The 12,050-nt window shown below is 33.0% G+C and overlaps 1 protein-coding gene across 1 annotated transcript in view; it reads right to left on the minus strand.

Annotated features, from left to right (window-relative positions):
- The window catches only part of LOC145675810 (uncharacterized), a 52,956-nt gene that overhangs the window by 27,093 nt on the left and 13,813 nt on the right, over nt 1-12,050 (minus strand). The window lies entirely within an intron of this gene.

Below are 12,050 nucleotides of genomic sequence, written 5' to 3' on the forward strand. Positions count from 1 at the left end.
TCCGAAGCGTTATTAGTACCATAGTAAATAGTTCCATTAACATATGTTTCCTGCAGGAGTCAGACCTTTAGTATGATTCTCATCATTCATCAAAACAACTCTGGAGGAAGCAGAATGTTTCATATGATAATAAATATGTTGTGAAAATATTTGGTGTAGGATGTCAGCATACTTTTACACCTTTAAACAATTTTTATTTGCATGGAAGTGATTTTTTTCTAAAGTTGACCCTACTACTGATCTTATAAACATATTGGGCTTTATGCACAGTCGTTTTAATACATGATTACAGTGATATTAAGAGTTTAATATCTGCCGTCGAACTCTTTAGTATGGTACAAATCACACTTCAGAACGACTTTACATAAATTCCAGACTTCCAATAATTTTTAAAATATTATAAACAAATTATGTTGAGTAACTACTAGATAACACAATTTTACTACTTTATCAACTTTCTCGCATACATATTTGACTTATTATGTCCACAATATTTGCAAGATACTGACTTACCTTTAGAACTATTCACGTAACATTGCCACACGACCCTTCTTCCTACCCATTTCTCGAAATTTCATGCGTTATATTTCGAAATGGATACTCAAACATCTCTTGAATGTGAGTTAACCTATTCAGACCTTGCGGTCATTGTTGTCTATTTTAAATCTCTATTGTATTAATTTGATTCAAACATTGTTGTGGGCTTGCAGGTTCATTGTTTTTTTTTCTACTGCTTTGTTTCACTGTTATACAAGTTGCTGCTTTGCAGTAGGAGGTAGTATGTGACAAAATATACAGCAAATAGTATGTGGTGTTGCTGCTTGGTCAACAGGTACTGGCTAGTTGAATTTTATTACAATAATTTTCAGTTCGACGTTTCTGAAATAACATTTTGAAGTGGTTGCGTGGGTTTCTGAATATCAGTTATCTTGTGTGGTGGAATTCCAAAGATGTCATTTAAATAATTATAACTTTATTTGTTGTTGAAATATAATGTACCCAATTCTGCCCAAAAAGATTGTACTGAACAGATGAGTTATGAATGAAATCTCAATGCGTATATATTTCTTGGTTAAGAATTTGTTTCTTTTAGTTTCAATCGTAGTTATCAAGACAGTAGAGCACAGTTTATTTATAAAATATATGTTGTGTAGACGAACTACAGTCGTGGATAAACCAACTGTAAGCACACAATCTCTCTCCTTGGAGAAAATTTTAGACAATTTGGAGAAAGTTTATATTTCTGATTTTATTTATTCTGAAGAGAAAAAAGAAGATACTCTGCTCGTACACTCGGCATCAAAAAAATTGCTACAGCTAACGCTGTTCAGTTAGGCCACTCAATATACACCTTCTTATTCCATAATCGTGTCAGGCAAAGAGACCCCCTCTCTCTCCTCCTTTCTTCTCTCCAATACTAAAATTAGTTAACAACATGAGCGCAATTCTAATTTCAAACTATACATGCATTAGCTTCGACAAAATGAAATAACAAACCCGACATGAAACAAGATTCATAAGTTGATTTGTGGAGAAACTGAAACACAGAACGAAAAGTTGAAAGCAAAGGGTGTCTATTACACACAGATACAAAAAGTAAAGCAGAGAGAGAAGAAAAGAAGAAGAAAAAAGGGAGAACAGATGAAACTGTGGATTCAAACGTACTAAGAAAAGAACCTAACATTATAAAGTTTAGTTTCCAGAAATCCAACAGGTAAATTGAAATAATGTTTGTTATGCACATATTTTCAGAACTATTCGAATATGTAGAGGATGCTTTAAGCATTCATTAGGTCATTTTCATAATGGATAGCAGACTCAATTTCCAGTAGAACTGTAGAACTCCGAGACACGTCTAGGATAATGTTAAAAGTTTAACACACATGCTTTGTTTCAGCGTCATTCGGTAGTTCAGATTGGACGTACTGATCCAGAAACACATTCTAATATACCCAGTAGGTAGCGTTGGTTATATCCTCCATTTCAGACTACTTATTCAAACTGAACAAAAAAAAAAAAAAAAAAAAAAAAAAAAAAAAAAACGAAAAGAGAAAGAAAGAAAGAGAAAATTAAAGAATGCTATTTTACTGCTAAATTTCTATCACAAATACTCTATATTAAAAGTCCAAACTGTATCGTAATAAAAGTTACAAATGTTCGAAAACAAAAATTTATGTTCCGCTTAGATGTAGTATGTTTCAAATTTCAACATGAAGAAAACACATTGAATTATTGGATGGAAATAAATTTTGTGTCGAACAGTACAAATAAAATTCTGTTTTCAAATAACCAAAGAGGTTACCATTTTCTAGTCTTTTCCGAAGATTTATATGTTCCGAACATGCAGCATTGATTTCATCTCTTCCGGATATAACGTAACCTTGAACAGAAAAAATTAACTCTTTATAGCTCAAACGTATCATCGTCTCAGTCGGATGATGTAGAGCACAACTTGGTCGAAGTTTCAAATCCGTAATGACTCGGTAATTCGACTGAGACTCGGTAACTCAGAGGATAAAATAGAGATTTCACTTATTTTCGTGCGCTCAAACAGTATTTCTGTCAAAGATGACAAGGACTAGAAATGTTATCCCCAGAGCACGAAAAACACGACTCCGAAGTTCCCAGTTAATTAGACATTCCAGACCAGGCATGTCGAGCTCTTGCTCCGTTTTAAGTTTGGAACACAAAGTCTGTGTGTGAGAGAGAGAGACTAGAGGGAATAGTGAAAGATGAAAAGACAAGATAGGAAAACGTCGAGAAATAAAGAGAGGGAGTGGGACGAATATAAATATGAAACATACTTATCATTGCAGTGTATGATGTAGAACGCACACACTTTTTACTCAATTTATCGCCAGTGATGCTTTGTAAGTTCTCCATCAGATGATAAATCTCTGTTTGCAATAATTATTTTATGCGAAAAGATAATTCTATCTGACGGGGAATCAAACCAAAACTTCCCATTTGAAAGTCCAACACGCAACAATTACATCACCGGTTGTTTTAGCAAAACTTTGTTTAACAAATGGTCTAGTGTTTTTTTTTTTTTTTTTTTTTTTGTGAACGATAACACGTTAAGTGTATACTGCAGATCAATGATGTTTTTGGAATGTCCTGGTAATTCCCTTGCCCTTTCCCAACGGGTATTCGTAAATCGTCCTTATCATGATGCAGGTTTTTGCGTCCACATGCTTACGTATTGCTTGTCTAGTATATAAGTCGATTCTTCACAATCACTTCGTAAAAAGTTAACTTTGGCGTGAACAGGACTTGAACTTATGTTATATAGCTCTATTATTCATAAGGCCATTACATTACCTCTACACTATCTGACCACCTGAAATTACAAGGCAAATATTACTCAGTTTACCCTTGATCTTTGGAACGAAACGGCCTCTTCATGTAACGTTATTTGCACCGTGAGTGCACAACAAAGTTCATTTATTCGACGGCCTAGAGAAAAATTAATGAATCAATAAAGGAAGAACATACAATCCAGCAAAAAATGAAAAGTAAAACATATTTTGCTGTAAATTAGCCGTGCAAGTTCAAAGGTACGCAAATAATAATAATAATAATAATAATAATAATAATAATAATAATAATAATAATAATAATAATATCATATATTGTAAAATTCCAAGGGACTATGTTTGTGGCTCCTAATCTCTTGAAACACCCAACCGATCTCGATCAAACTTTCAACATTGATAAGGTTCGGGCCTGCGAAGGTTTTATACCATTTCATTTTAAGGGTATAACTTAGGAAGGAAGGAGGAGAGGAGGGTTGACATACAAAAATTAATAAAACGTAATAACTCTTGAACCACCAGACCGATCTCTATCAAACCTTCAACATACATAGGGTTTGGATCTGGGAATACTTTTGTCATTTCAGTTTGACGGTGCAACGTAGGGGCCGGAGAGACGTAGATATATGTAAACTAAGTGAAAGTGACTGTTTTTGTGACTTCATAACTCTTGAACCACACTACCGATCTCGATCAAATTTTCAAGATAGATGAAGTTCGGGCCTAAGATAGTATTTATCTTTTACTTTGATGATATAACTTAGGGTTGAGGAGAAAGAGGAGTTAAAAAGATTAAATAAAACTTGATAACTCGTGAAACAAAGGATCAATCTCGATCATTTTTTTAAAAAATAGGTGACGTTCGGACCTGGGATGAATTTTTAATTTCACTTTCACGGGAGAACTTGGGGAGGGAAATGGGAGAGGGGGATATATATAAAAATAAATAAAACGTAATGACTCTTGAACCACCAAACAAATCTAGATCAAATTTTCAACCTAGGTGAAGTTCGAACTTGAGATATTTTCTGTTATATCACTTTGACGGTGTAAATTAAGAGATGGAGTGGGGAAGCGACATTTAAAAAATAACGAAAAATGACAGGTATTAGTGGCGAATCAATAATTTTTTAGTCACTGAGATTAACAATGACGCATCCGATGCTATTTATATCCAAATTCAGCCAAGCAACTCGGATGAAGGGGGACATAAAAATGATTGAAATAACCAATATGAGTGTCGAATTCATAGTTTCCCATCTCGCTGAGATGAACAATGACACCGCAGATACCGTGCCCCAAAACATAGGGTAGGGAGGGGATATATAAACTCATCGAAAATGACCGATATCGAAGAGCGCTTTAGTAATACTAAATAGCGACTGAATAACGGAACATATTACTATTTTCTCTCAATTTAACACTACGAAGCGGGCAATTTATAATAATAATAACAATAATAATAATAATAATAATAATAATAATAATAATAGACAACTATTGTGAATATGAACATTTATTGCTATTATTATTATTATTATTATTATTATTATTATTATTATTATTATTATTATTATTACTACTATTATTATAAATATTCACGTACTTTTGAACTTGCACGGCGAACCTACTGCAACATATGTTTTATTTCTATAATTCTTCATGCATTGTATGTTTTTCCTTTATTAGTGGGAATTAGTTAATCTCTAGAAGGTCGAATAAACCAATTTCGTTGTGCACTTCGGTTCGTTCAAAAGATCAGGGCTAAACGAAGTAATATTTGGCTTGTAATATCAGGTGGCCCGATAGTGTAGGGGTAACGTAATGGTTTTATGAATCATACAGCTATCTAAAAGAAGATCAAATCCTGTTCACCCCAAAAATAACAAAGTGTAAAATCGTCTTATCATACTGAACAAGCAATATATAAGAATGTGGAAGCAAACACCTCTATCATTATAGAAACGATTTACGAATGTTGGTTGGGAAAGGGAAGGGAATTACCAGGACATTCCAAAACATCATTAAAAAATCCGCAGTGACCCGGTAATTCGACTGAGACTCGGTGCCTCAGAGAATAAGAAATAGATTTTACTTATTTCCGTGCGTTTAAGCAGTGTTTCTGTCAGAGGTGACCAGGATCGGACATGCCATCCCACAGCACGGAAAACACGACGCCGAAGTTCGCAGTTAATTATTCTCCAGATCAGGTATATCGAACTCTCGCTTCGTTTTAACTTTGGAAATATGAAGTGCGTGTGTGCGTGAGAGAGAGGGGAGGGGAAATTAAAGATGCAAAGACAGGATAGGAAAACGTCAAGAAATAGAGAGAGGGAGGGGACGAATATAAAAATGAAACATACTTATCATTGCAGTGTATGGTGTTGAACGCACACACTATTTACTGTAATTATCGCAAATGATGCTTTGTAAGTTCCACATCAGAAGATAAATCTCTCTTTGCAGCCATTATTTTATGCGAAAAAATCATACTACCTGTTGGGGAATAGAGCCAAGATTTTCCATTTGGAAGTCTAGCACGCTACCACTACACCACCGATTGCTTTAGTCTAGAAAACGATAACACGAAAAGTTTATACCTCAGATCAATGATATCTTTGGAACGTTCTGGTAATTTCCTTGCCCTTTCCCAAGGAACATTCGTAAATTGTTTCTATCGTGATCAGTTATTTGCCTCCACATTCTTATGCATTGCTTATCCAGTATTATAAGACGATTTTTCACGTTGTAAAAAAATATCTTTGGGGTAAACAGGTTTTTAACCTATGTAAGATAGCTGTATTATTCATAAGAGCATTACCTTACCCCTACGCTACCAGGCCACCTGAAATTACAAGCCAAATATTACTTAGTTTAGCCCTGATCTTTGGAATGAACCAAAGTGCACAACAAAATTCATTTATTCGATGGCCTAGAGAATAATTAATTCCCACTAATAAATGAAAAACATACAATCCATGAAAAATTACAGAAATAATACATATTTTTACGGTAGATTCGCCGTGCAAGTTCAAAAGTATGCCAATAATAATAATAGCAATAATAATAATAATAATAATTATTATTATTTATTATTATTATTATTATTATTATTATTATTATTATTATTATTATTATTATTATTATTATTATTATTATTATTATCAATCACCCGCTTCGTTAGGTTCATTTGAGAGAAAATAATATGTTTTGTTACTTAGTCACTGTTTAGTATTACTAAAGCGCTCCCCGATATCGGTCATTTTCGATGAGTTTTATATATCCAATCCACCCTATGTTTTGGAGCACGGCAACTGCAGTGTCATTGTTCATGAAACTGGAAATGGAATTCGACACTCATGTTCAGCTAAATGGAATTCGACACTCATGTTGGTTATTTCGATCATTTGGCTGAATTTGGATTTAAACAGCATCAGAAGTGTCACTGTTAATCTCAGGGACTACAAAAATTATAGTTTCGCCACTAATACCAGTCATTTTTCGTTATTTTTTAAATATCGCTTCTCCATCCCATCTCTTAAGTTACACCGTCAAAATGATATGACAGAAACCATCTCAAGTTCGAACTTTACCTAGGTTGAAAATTTTATCGAGATCTGTTTGGTGGTTCAAGAGTAATTACTTATATATATATATATATATATATATATATATATATATATATATATATCTTTCATTTCCCTCCCCAAGTTCACCCGTGAAAGTAAAAGTAAAATCACCTCAGGTCCGAATCTCACCTTTGTTAAAACATTGGTCGAGATTGATCCTTTGATTCACGAGTTATCAAGTTTTATTTATTTTTTATCTTCTCTTTCTCCTCAACCTTATGTTATATCGTAAATGTAAATACCATCTTAGGCCCGAACTTAATCTATGTTAAAAATTTGATCGAGAACGGTTTGGTGGTTCAAGAGATTAGGAGCACCAAACATAGTTACTTTCAATTTTATAATAAGGTTATTATTATATTCTTCTTCTTCTTCTTCTTCTTCTTCTTCTTATTATTATTATTATTATTATTATTATTAAAATGGACAGTAGTTCCATTCAGCTATCTGAATTTTTATGTAATCATTGTATACAGGGTGACAGGTTTTCTGAAATATCTCATAAAGATGGTAACTTTGGAGAGTTTGAAAAGTCAAGCTTTGAAGATTCTTTGGAGAAAATTTTTGAAAATAAACTGAATGATCTGAAGAGAGTATTTCTAAGGGAATTTTAAAGTTTGAAAGAGGAAATAGTGCAATTACGGTCTCAAAATGAAAAAAATAATGAATTGCTTTTAAACAAATCTTGTAATTGTTTGAGGAATGTGTCAGTACAACCTTCTCGTAAAAATCCTAAGGTTGTTAATATAAGTGATTCTGATCATTTCCCAGAATTAACTAGAAATGAGAATATACAATTTGTAGACTCTAATCAGGAAGAAGTTGAGTTTGATGCGAACAAAGATCAATGAGTTCAAGTTATTTCACGTAATAAAAGGAGATTAGAGAACAAAAGATTAAGAGAGTCAGATAATACAGAAAATTTCAGTACTGGCTTACATAAAAATCAACGTAAGTTGACTCCTGGTAGTGGTTCTGATAAAATTGATTTGGTTGTTAAAAGCAGAAAGAGGGCATTATTTGTTACTAGACTTGATCCATCAGTAAAAGAAAGTGATCTTGAGCCTATTGTGAATGATAGGAATGTAACCTATGTCAAATGTAGTAGATAAAAACTAAACACGATACTTACGCTTCTTTTCATGTTAAAGTGTTTGAATCTGACTTTGGGATTATTAATGATCCTATGATTTGGCCCAGTGGCATATTAATTGGTCCTTTTTATGGCAAACTTTTAACAACTAATTCTGAAAATCAAATAAATAATGTTAATAACAATAACTAGTTCAATATGGAAGTCCATATTTTGTATCAAAATGTTCGAGGACTTACAACAAAAAGTAATATTTTTTTCTTCTGTTGCCGACTGCTCTTTTGATATTATTGCAGTAACTGAGTCATGGTTTAATCATAAACAACATACTGATGACTATTTTCCTGAAACGTATACATGTTTTCGCTCCGATAGGAATTATATTACTGATCTGTGTAGCAGAGGTGATGGTGTTTTGCTAGCAGTTAAAACAAATATAAATTGTGAAAGGAGATTTGACTTGGAATCTGAAATTCAGTGTGTTTGGATTGAGATTGATGCGTTTAATGGGAAAAAAGTATTAGTTGCATGCTCTTATTTTCATCCAAATTATTCAGTTACAACTTTTATGAATTATCTTAATTATATTGTTTCCAAAGTGAGCTTTTTGAACTATGAAGTAGTGATTATTGGTGATTTTAATATATCCAAATTTGACTGGACGAATAGAAATCTTTCAAATGATATAAACTATTATTCTAAAACCAAGGCTAAAATTCTATTTATTTTTTTAGATGATATAAATTTGAACCTTGTTTCAGGGACGTCTGGTCTTGATTTAATTTTGTACAACACTTATGTTCAATCTAATAATTCTGTACTATCTTTTGTTCCGCCTGATCAGTATCACGATCCGATTGAGATTATTGTTAAATTATTATCTCTAATACTGGAGATACCAAGTGATAGCTTTTTTGTTATATCAAAAGGGTGATTATCTTTCTTTATATAAAAAAGTCCAAGGGTCTCCTTAGGCCAATATTTTGTTGAATCCAGATATTGATATTGTTGCTCAAAATATTAATGATGTTATATTGAATGCAATTAGGAATAATGTTCCTTTAGTAACCAAATCAATTCCTAAATATCCGAGATAGTATTCTCGTAATTTAATTTACTTGCTTCAAAAAAGAATAATGCTCAGAAGAAGTATAAAAGACCCAATCTCTTCAAGATTATAATGTATTCTCTAAATTTCGTTCTGATTTTAAGAAGCAACTTACTATTGATAAAACTAAATATTATAATAAAATTGAGAATAGTTTAAAAAATAATCCTAAAAGATTTTGGAAGTATACGAATAATAAAATTAATGCTAAAGATGGACATAAGGCAGTATTAGTTGACAACGAATTTCTCTCTGATCCTCAACTGATATCTGAAGCTATGGCCAAAAAAATTGTAACTGTTTATCATAAAGATGATATTAATGTGAATGATGATAATGTTACTTTTATGGCCAGTCAATTTTGTAGTGATCAAATATTATTTTCTACTAAACAGGTAATTGATGTTATTAAATCTTTAAATGTTAAAGCTTCTGTTGGGATGCAGTATGGGCAGGAAGTTACATGAAATTGTACACATGCCGTTACGTAGCTGTTGTTAGGTAAATATTATGTGTAATGTTAAGATGAAATCGAATCGCTAGATTATGAAGAAGTAATTAATGTGCGTGTGAGTTGAGATTAATATATTTAGTTAGGAGCCGTAGCGATTGTGTATCCACAAAATAATTGTTGGATAGATCTTGTGAAAAGTGTATACCATAAACAGGTATAGAAATAAAATAAGCATTTCTACGAAAAGGTGTTACTGATTTGGGCAGGTCTATAGAATTACAGTAGACACAATTGAGGTATGTTTATATTCTTTTAGTAAGAATATAGAATTTTACATTGGCGCAGTCGTTCATTGAAGTTACGCTCTGTTTAATCATGTCTACCATTCCAAGCTTTCCGATTTTTAATGTGGAAACTGATCGCCTCCAAACTTATTTGGAACGCTTTGAGTTTATGTGCATAGCAGCACAAATACCAGAAGAACGAAAGGTTGCAACATTATTTACAGTAATGGGAACAGAAGCTTATGATCAACTATGTAACATTTGCTGGCCAGATTCTCCATCAGCAAAATCTTATGAAGACATCAAGATCGTGATGAAAAAATATTACGCTGCAAAAGTAAATATAATTTCGGAAAGATATCAATTTCACATCATGCGACAGAAGCCTTACCAGTCAATTTCATCTTTTGTATTGGATTTAAAAAAACAGTCGACCTTCTGTGAATATACCTGTTGCTTGGACGAAAATTTGAGGGATCAATTTGTTTTGGGGATTGCGGACGAATCAATTCGTAGAAAGTTACTCAATACACGAGATCTAACATTCAGCAAAGCAACAGAAATAGCATTAGGAATGGAAAGTACCGAACAATAACTTCGGTTTTATAAGTCATCTGAAAAAAGTGAATTAAACCATATCCAATCGTCAGGGGTTCGTCAAAAGAACGACAGTTCATCAACATCACATAGCTCTTCGTTATCTTCTGCTCAGGCTTCACCAAAGTCAAAGAGTAATTGCCGATATTGTTCGTTGCAGCATAAACGAGGACGTTGCCCGGCATGGGGAAAGATTTGTTTACGTTGTGGACGAAAAAATCATTTTGCTTTGACTTGTAAATACGATTCGTTTGTGTCTTCAGAATCAGAACGTCAAACACAAGGTTTAGTTAATTCTGGGTATCAAGAGACTGCAATATTTGATCAAGATGAAGCACAAGAATTAAGTAATTTAGCTAACATTCTACGGCTTGATACAATATGGGTGGAAACGCCAAATGCAAATATGACAGGAACAGACGCAACTTCGGATTCAGATATGTTACCAGCAATTGCAGTCAGTAGAAGTATCAGTATGGAACAACCACAGGTTAACGGACATACGTTACGTACTTCTGTAGATTCTGTGACAGACGAAGAAATGAGATTCAAAAACAATTCAACGTCAAATGATGTAATTCAAAAACCAATACATATTGTACAGCGTAAAAGACGCATGAGAAACAAAACAGCATCATCACACCGGCAACTAAAATCAGCTACTGGTACCGAAAGAGAAGAAGCAAATAAAAAAAGTGTAGTAGAAAAGAAGTCGACAGATAGCATGGCTAGCAACTCAAATGGTGAAGATCCTTTGCATAAACGGTCAATTGATCGAGATAATTTGTTAGTTGCGATAGTTAAGAAACTAGAGAAACTAGAGGCACAGATTGATGAGCTGAGGACCTGGTGTAAAGCACCGAGGAAGAAAGACAAGCGAGATTGACAATTGAGACTGTATTCAGGATTAAATGTTGTAATGGAAAAAAATACTAATTGTATATAATGTTTTTTTAGGGGCGGCGGTTTTTTTTAGGTAACAGGGGGAGAGTGTTGGGATGTAGTATTGGCAGGAAGTTACATGAAATTCTACACATGCCGTTACGTAGCTGTTGTTAGGTAAATATTATGTGTAATGTTAAGATGAAATCGAATCGCTAGATTATGAAGAAGTAATTAATGTACGTGTGAGTTGAGATTAATATATTTAGTTAGGAGCCGTAGCGATTGTGTATCCACAAAATAATTGTTGGATAGATCTTGTGAAAAGTGTATACCATAAACAGGTATAGAAATAAAATAATCATTTCTACGAAAAGGTGTTACTGATTTGGGCAGGTCTATAGAATTACAGTAGACACAATTGAGGTATGTTTATATTCTTTTAGTAAGAATATAGAATTTTACAGCTTCTGTAGGTCTTGATCTAATTCCGATTTTTATAATTAAATGTATATCTGAAATAATTGCAACAATTTTGACAGCATTGTTTAATTGGAGTTTAGCATCTCATTTCTATCCTAATGTATGGAAAATTGTTGCTGTAACTCCAATTCCGAAAACTGATGGAAGGTTCGTGACTGATTATAGACCTATTTCTATTTTTGATGTAATATCTAATATTTTTGATC

The sequence above is a fragment of the Thermobia domestica genome, chromosome 18 (assembly GCF_964235325.1).
Source record: "Thermobia domestica chromosome 18, izTheDome1.hap1.1, whole genome shotgun sequence".
Classification (NCBI taxonomy): Eukaryota; Metazoa; Arthropoda; class Insecta; order Zygentoma; family Lepismatidae; genus Thermobia; species Thermobia domestica.